Source organism: Salvia splendens, chromosome 3 (genome assembly GCF_004379255.2).
Source record: "Salvia splendens isolate huo1 chromosome 3, SspV2, whole genome shotgun sequence".
NCBI classification, from domain to species: Eukaryota; Viridiplantae; Streptophyta; class Magnoliopsida; order Lamiales; family Lamiaceae; genus Salvia; species Salvia splendens.
In genome coordinates this window covers 28,980,246-28,989,266 of record NC_056034.1, presented here as the reverse complement: position 1 = coordinate 28,989,266, position 9,021 = coordinate 28,980,246, and positions in this window count along the sequence as shown.

Below are 9,021 nucleotides of genomic sequence, written 5' to 3'. Positions count from 1 at the left end.
AACACTTCATCCAAAATTTATTTAAGTCATTACAAAAACTCTAATTATATTTGAGAGAGAGAGAGAGCGACGCAGTTTCTATGCCTAGCTCTGGATAGATCATTTTGAGGTCAAAATAAGTCTTATTAATGCATATTATGAAAGGTGCATTGAACTAGGGCTGCTTCTATGCCTAGCTCTGGATAGATCATTTTGAGGTCAAAATAAGTCTTATTAATGCATATTATGAAAGGTGCATTGAACTAGGGTATAGGGTAATTGGTTATTCTTTGGGCAGCACAAGATTTTATGCAGTTTTATTTTATGGATTGAGTGGAGAGAGTAAAGTAAGAAAGTGGAAATAAAATAGATATAAAAGTGAGTACATCTTTAATGGGACGAAGGGAGTACTACGCAGTAAAAGTTAGCCACCGAATTACTCTCCGTCCGCGAATGGGAGTCCTCGTTCACTTTTACCATTAATAATAATTGAGTCTCACATTCCATTAATTCATTTCACACCCCTTTCATTTAAAGCTTAGATCCTACGGTTAAATACATAATAACTTTCACATTGCATCACACTCTTTCTTCAATTTCAACTAATGCGGCTACATTTACTGAGACTTGTTCCTTTGAACAAGGAGTGTATTAGAGCATAAACTATAAGGTGGACACTTCCAATAGCCCGCCACTTTTTTGTCCACAGCCACTTCGTATTTGTCCGCGCCCACAAAAAAAAGTGTCCGTAGCAATAGTGGACACTTTTTTAGCCACTTTTCACTTTAATTTTTTATTTTTATATTTTAATTCAATTATAATTAAAATTATCATACTACACATAATTAGAAAAAACGGCTATAATTAAATAAATTAAAATTGAACACTAAATTTTCGTCGTATTAAAGTAATGGAAAAATTACACAACGAAAATTTAATCTATAGAAAATCACACATGTTCTTCACGCTGCGCCCCCTCCCATACGTGCCCATACCTCTTCAATCAAATCGGCCTGGAGTGTGGCATGTGTTGTGCTCCTGCGCATATCAGTGAAACGTTGGAGCAAATATTCATTACTATGTGGTACACCCATCTGTATCGGCACAGAGGCAACACCGTGACTTGAACTTGCACCATCTTCCGGTGCCCAGCGCTCTGCAGCAAATCCTTCTTCTTCTATTATCATATTGTGCAATATGATACATATTAAGATAATATTCGCGACATCATCTTCGTGCCAAACTCGTGCCGGGCACCGTATAATGGCCCATCGCGCTTGGAGCACACCAAAAGCTCGCTCAACATCCTTCCTAGCAGCCTCTTGTTTTCGCGCAAAATATTGCTTCTTCGGTCCAACCGGTTGGCGAACTGTCTTGACGAATACGGGCCAACGAGGGTATATCCTATCTGCAAAATAGTATCCCTTGTGGTACTGCGTTCCGTTGGCTACGAAGCTGATTTCTGGACCCTCCCCCCGGCACTCATCATTGAAGAGAGGTGATGACTGCAGAATGTTGATGTCGTTGTTCGAACCTGAAACATCGAAATACGCATGCCAGATCCGCAAACGGTAGTCAGCAACGGCTTCAAGAATCATCGATGGACCTTTTCTTTGAAACCAGTAGTGAACTGACCTTTTCACGCCACCGGGTAGTTTTTCTACTCCCAATGCATGCTATCGATGCTTCCTAACATCCCTGGGAAACCGTATACCGAACCGTGCATATCTAGCAGTCTCTGGCCTTCATCAGAGGTTGGCTTTCGTAGGAACTCCGGACCAAAGATTTCTCGGATCCCCTTACAAAACTGCCTGAGCACCGTTAGGCTAGTCGTCTCACCCATCTGTAGGTATTCGTCGAACATATCAGCCGGTCCGGCATAGGCAACTGCCTAATTGCAACGGTGCATTTCTGAAAAGTAGACAGCCCGATCCGGCCAGTGCAATCACTTCGGAGGGTGAAGCACCTGTACCACTCTGCCAAATTCATCGCTATATGGGTGAAGAGCCGTTGTGCATTCTGAAACGCCGATGGAAAATCTCAGGTGGGTAACAGGGGTTATCCACAAAGTAGTCTGCCATTAGCCGCTGGTGCGCTCCGCTATGATCTCGTTGGATGGTCCGACGATGAGTAATCGCACGAGGGAGCGTGGCCTCCGCCAATTCCGCCGCCCGCGCCACATCCTCCTCGTCGGCTTCCCTCTGCACCTCTTGAATCAGAGAATTCCACCCGTCATTCCACAAATCGTCCATTTTTAATACCAATGGAATCCACAAATTTTAGTGAGAGAAAGTATGAATAAAGAGTTGGAATGGTATGAAAATAATGAGGGAAGTAGAGTGTATTTATAGGTAAATTAAATAAAATTTAAAAAAAAAACGAAAAAAAAAATTGTCCGCCCCCTACCGGCGCGCCTGTCGGCGCGGCACGTCCTCGGCGCCTAGTCGCCGATCGCCCTTCCGCTCCAAAAAAGCGTCCGCACCGGGGCGGACGCTTCTCCCGCTATAGTTAGCCGCCGTCGTGGCAGTTCCGTGGCGGCCGGCGCGCCACCCCTATAGTGGATGCTCTTAGGAAACAGTTTGTCCAGTTTTTTAATTATATACTTCCCTCGTCTCAATAAATATGAAACATTTAATTTCGATACGAAAGTTTATGTAGTATATTTTTAGTTAATGAAGATAAAGTAAAATAAGTAAAAGAAAAAATGTGATAATATTATTTTTATTTTAAGGAACGTTTCATTTTTAATAGAACAATCCAAAAAAGAAAACGTTTTATTTTAATGGGTACTTATTTATTTTTGTGAGGTGAAATTCTTGTCAATCTGAATTGGTAGCCACTGGGCTCCTTTTATTTATCCATGCCAAAAATTTATTTGGCCCATATTACACATTTTACTAATAAAAATATTAACCTAAATTGGAAGTAAACAGCTCTAAAAATAAGGAAATTAACCGACTAGTACAACTAATGAAGCACAAGATATTTACACATAGATTAGTTGGTGTAATGATTTCTTGGTTACGAATTCGCCAATTCATTCACATGCCATCTTTCATGGGGCAAACCGTTTTGGGACTTTGGATTGGTTAATCTCGATTTCGTCACCATTCAACTATTCCAAAATCTTTAATGATGGAGGGTAGTTGATCCTTAGCCAACTCATCAAATTATTGTAGTGCAATTATGCCTTTTTAACCCTCCCAACCGTTTTTTCTATTCTAAAATATTCCATCCGTCACATAGAAAATAGGTCGAATTTTCTTTTTCGCATGTTCCATAAAAATAGTCATATTCATTTATAAAAACCTTTTCTCCATTTTATTTTATTATTTATGGGCTTTGGCATCCACTATATTATTAAACAACTTTTTCTTTTTTCTTACTTTATCAATTACACATTAAACTCATGTTATCTCAGATTAGCTCATTTTTATAGGACGGAGTAATTCAAATTAGTATCAGTTTTATATAGTACAATATTCAGCGCTCTCACTAAAAAAGCACATTCATTCAATACCAATATTAAACTAATTAAATTAAAGCATACAACAAAAAGCTAGCCAGATCACAAATCGTATCCTTGAAAATGATCTTGCTAGCTAGCGATCAAGTACGTTGTACTATCTTGAGACCAAAAAAAATCGAACAACACAACTCGTTATTAGTTGAACCTATTAGATTCATTAAAACATGTTAACTTTAGAATATTGACAGTAAGAGCCAGATGCAAGAAATACCAATGATCACTATCTTACCCAAAACTTGAACTTTCCAAAAAAAGTCATTGAAGAAAGTGGACACTGATGGGGTACGGACTAAACAAGCCCAACAGCACCAACGGCCCATCAGCCCAAAGCCCAAGGAAGAGTATGAGTTCGGCATTACCAAAGAGTTCGGCCTTGATGGGGTACGGACTAAACAAGCCCAACAGCACCAACGGCCCATCAGCCCAAAGCCCAAGGAAGAGTATGAGTTCGGCATTACCAAAGAGTTCGGCCTCAGCCTACAGCTCGGTAAAAGCCAACCAATCAAGCTCTGCTCTCAAGTCGGCATCAAGCTCCCAGATCGGCAACCAAAGCAGTTCGGTCTCAGTAAGAGTTCGGCCTCAGCCTACAGCTCGGCAAAAGCCAACCAATCAAGCTCTGCTCTCAGGTCGGCATCAAGCTCTACTCTCAGATCGGCAACCAAAGCAGTTCGGTCTCAGTATTCGACCGAACAAGGAGTTAGTGGACCCATGCAGGATTTCCACAACTTCCAACACACCCACTACCACGTGGTGTCAACTCAGGCCACGATCGTAGGCCGTCACCTACGCTACATCCACGATCTTAGGCCACGATCTCCACGACATCCACTACCTAATAAATGGTGCTGCATGCCACGATCTTGGTCCTTTATATAAATAGAACTTAGATCTGGTAGAAAAAGGGGTTAAGCTCTCTAGAGATAAAACACCATATAGCAAGTTTGTATTTGTAAGCTGTAGAAAACAGATCCAGCAATACAACTCTGCCCTCTTTTCTTCCCGTGGACGTAGATTTACTTCAGTAAATCGAACCACGTAAATTCTTTGTGTCGTGATCTGTATTTTCCTGCATTCACTAACATCAGAAATTCGCGGATTCATCACTGGCGCCGTCTGTGGAAAGCAGAGAACCAAATTTGTGATAAAGCGAATTTTTGACCCTTTTTCCACCCCAAAAAAATGCATACCAGATCACACACTACCCGTAATACCGTTCGTGAAAACCATGAGGAAGCTAGTCCAGCCCGCAGGTCCGGAAAACAGCCTCGGGATACAGCTACTTCCAGTTTTCACGAAGGAACAAGCCGCTCAAAAGGTCCACACACCGAGTCTTCCCAGCAGCCTGATTTGAATGAGGCTGTCAAGCTGTTCTTGGCTGAGAAGCAGGATGAGTTCTTAGCCTTCCTGCAAAAGAGCCAAGAGCCGAAGACGAAAACGGTGGATTCTCCTTCCTCATCCAGACATGAAAGTCGCTACCGCAAGTAGTGCCGTGTCTACCAGGAAGAAGAATCCTCAACCCCGACATGTACCTGGTCCTCCTCGGTACCGGAACCACAGGAGAACTCCATCTCCTCCATACCGAAGAGATGTCGGGTTCGCCATGTACGGAGCATTGAAGACTCCGTTCTCGGCCGACATCACCCGAACTCCCTTGCCACAGAACTACCGAACTCCGTCGATGACTTATGACGGGTTGGTGGATCCTCATGACTTCCTGGGACGCTATCAGTATAATATGGCGAACCAGGGTCTCAATGAGGTCCATATGTGCAAGCTGTTCCCCGAGCTGCTCATCGGGAACGCCAGAAGGTGGTTTTTTCAGAAAGCGGAAGCCCGGATTACTTCGGCTCAGCTGCTTTCTATACGTCAAGGTCGCGACGAAAAGATCAGCGACTTCCTGACGAGATTCCACAAGGAATGCCTACAAGTAGATGATCTCAACGATCTACTTGTCATTTCGGCATTCCAAAATGGAATCCTGCCCGGAGCTCTCTACAGAAAGCTCGTGGAGTGCAGTCCGCAAACAGCTCAAGAGATGTGGGACATTGCGGACAAGTTTTCTCGTGCCGATGAGGCAGACCGTCGAAAACGGTCTTAGACAGCTCATCTAGAGAAGACAAAAGAAGCCCGATCATAGCGATCAGAGGCTTCCTCGCCGAACACCTTCCCCACCAAAGGAGGGATAGCGGTCATCCGAGGTGATCGAAAAAGAGCAAGTGTGTTCGCAGATTGCGCTTAAAAGTGCCGAGCAATCAGTTCGGCACCATCAAGCATAACAATCACAGCAGCCGGAGTCAGAGGCAGGCGAAATGACCGAAGTCACACCGGAGCCGAACTCGATGGTGTACGGCACTGAAGCCGTGATTCCGGTTGAGATCGGCATACCCAGTCCCCGAACTCAATTTCTCCTCAGAAATGAATGGTGACGGACTGAGAGCCGAACTAGATTCTTGCCGAAGAAAGAACAGAATTGGCCTGCATAAAGCAGCCAAGTACAAGGAGCAAGTAGCCCGGTATTATAACCAAAGGGTGAAAAAGCTGCAATTTCAAGTGGGAGATCTCGTCTTGAGAAACAACGAAGTAAGCCGAGCAGAAAAGCTGGGCGAACTCGAACCCACATGGGAAGGCCCATATCGGGTGTCAGAAGTCCTCGGCAAAGGGTCTTACAAATTGACTCGCGTGTCAGGAGCACAAGTACCCCGAACATGGTACGTTTCCAACCTCAAAAAGTTCCATTTGTAAGAGACAGTCCGGTCAGTCAGTCAGTCTTGAGTCCTGTTCGGTCAATGTGCTTTCTTTTGTTTGCTTGGTCTTTTTGTCTATGTGCGTTTTGTCTATGTGCGTTTGTCTGTCTATGTGCGTGTCGTCTCTTACAAATGTTACTGAGGTATCTTGTTCTTCGAAGGCTGATCCCCTTCTTAGAACATATACAAGCCAACGATTGTGAGTCAAAGCTTCTAAAGAGGATACACGACCACAATTCAGCTTAACACAAGCAGTTCGTCTGAAACGAACTGCAATAAGCCAACGATTGTGAGTCAAAGCTTCTAAAGAGGATACAAGACCACAATTCAGCTTAAACAAGCACTTCGTCTGAAACGAACTGCAATAAGCCAACGATTGTGAGTCCAAGCTTCTCAGGAAGATACAAGACCCACATTCGGCTTAAGAAATAAGCACTTCGTCTGAAACGAACTGCAATAAGGGAAAGTCCGATCCACGCGATAAACCTCGCCGAATTAGGACGACCCCAAGTTCGGTCAAGAAGTTTACCTCATAAGGACCGAGGACGACCATGTCTAGTCAAAGAGGTTTACTGCATAAGACCACTTCGGTTAACTGGGAAAGTCCGATCCACGCGATAAAACTCGCCCGAATTAGGACAAGGGAAAGTTCGATCCGGCGACAAAAAATCGCCAAATTAGAACCCAAACCAAGTCCGGTCAGAGATGTTTATTTCATCAGACCAAGGACGAGTCCGGTCAAAGATGTTTATTTCATCAGACCAAAGACGAGTCCGGTCAAAGATGTTTATTTCATCAGACCAGATGTTTATTTCATCAGACCAAAGACGAGTCCGGTCAAAGATGTTTATTTCATCAGACCAAAGACGAGTCCGGTCAAAGATGTTTATTTCATCAGACCAAAGACGAGTCCGGTCAAGATGTTTATTTCATCAGACCAAAGACGAGTCCGGTCAAAGATGTTTATTTCATCAGACCAAAGACGAGTCCGGTCAAAGATGTTTATTTCATCAGACCAAGGACCAAGTCCGGTCAAAGAAGTTTACTTCATAAGACCAAGGACCAAGTCCGGTCAAAGAAGTTTACTTCATAAGACCGAGGACAAGTACGATGAAATTTTTTCGCTAAGCTGTAAATACAGAGTGTTAGAAGCGAAAACAAAATTTCATTTTTCAAATCTTGTTCGGCACACAACTCCGCTACCCTACGAGATGGCGTTACGCTATTACAAAGGACTATTCTACTGTCCAGGGTTGCTAAAGTTGAGCCATCTATTCACAAAATCCTCGTGAAGCTGAGTTCGGGCGCTCCAGGCAGCCGCAGAATAAGCAGGTTGACGAGATGCTCTAATCGACCTGCCACCTCTTCTCTGAGCCCGGGAAGTCTAGCACCTCGGCGGCGAAGAGTCTCTTCACGAAGCATTTGCCGATCTTGCTCGCTCATAGTCACAACTCCTCGGCGACTTTCAGTCCGTCCCTGTCTTGACGATTCCGGTTGCTCCTGAGCCCGTTCTGTCTTGACGTTTCCGGCTGATCCGGAGTTCGTTGTTGACTTGGAGTAGGATTTTGAACAAGGGAACCAGAGGTTGATCTGGAGTGCGAGCATCTGTTGGCACGATATGCCGAAGGAATCTTTCTATGGAGGGGCGCAGAACGAGAAAGAACAATGTTGTACGAGAAGCCAACGCCGCTAGTGATGTCACAACTTGTTGGCAAGCCGAGCTCTCCAGCGCATTGTTCCTCCGGAGTACATGATATTCCTCCCACAGTTCGTCAACTCGACTCTGAGCATCTGATATGGTCACTCCCCGCGCACACGGATGTAATCCTCGTACGCAGTCCTCTCAGCAATGGTCGTATTCAGCTCGGCCTCCAGATCCTTCTTATCGGACTCTAAGTCCTTATTATCGGCATCCAGCTTCACTAAACGAGCCAGAAGCTCGTCATTCTTGTCTGATCGGCTATAGCTCTTTCTCAGCTTCGTCTAAAGCCGAAGAGTACAGCCGTTTCCAGTGAAGTATCTCCATCTCCTTGAGTACAAAGCAGCTATATTAGTTCGGCAGCTGTACCGAGCAGATAGTAAAATACAACAGGAATAAAGGCGAGTACGAAAAGCTATACGAAGACAAGTGTAGAGAATTTTTCATTCACAAGGAAAATTTGTTACACTAGGAGGGCTTCAAGGCCATTTCACAAGGAAGAAATTAGACTAAGAGAAGGGAGACGAAATCATACTCCGCCAGCTTCGTCTCCGGCTCCTTGGTCTGGTTCAGCTTCTTCTCCTGAGCTACCTCAGCCTCGGCCTCGCATCCTGCCGGCCTCACCTCCGCCTCCTGATCGGCTTCCTTCTCCGGATGCCCGGCCCGCTCGACTTCGGCCCAGCTCCAGCGGCTCGGCCTCACCCTCTCCGTTGTAAGTCGAGCGGGTGAAAGGGGTCCCCGGAGGCAAAGATAGCCTCCAGGTTCTCGTCCCGATCAGCTCGACAACTCCGGACTCGGTCTGCAGCAGAAAGCAGGGACGAGGATGAAGCGAGCTCCTCAAGGAGCGGCAGATTCTGAAGCCGAGCCGCTATCTCGGCTATACAGAGGCAGCACGACGTCGGCCCCCTGCTCGCCCTTATCGGTAATTAGCCTTACAGGACTACCGACAAAGGCCGAGAACTGGCTGCTCAAAAAGAGTTTCTCCGTGTAAACACGGAGAGCCTCCCCCTGGGCAGCCACGGCGGCAGCCTCCTTCTGAGCCTCCCGGTGCTTCGTCTGCTCTTGCAGGA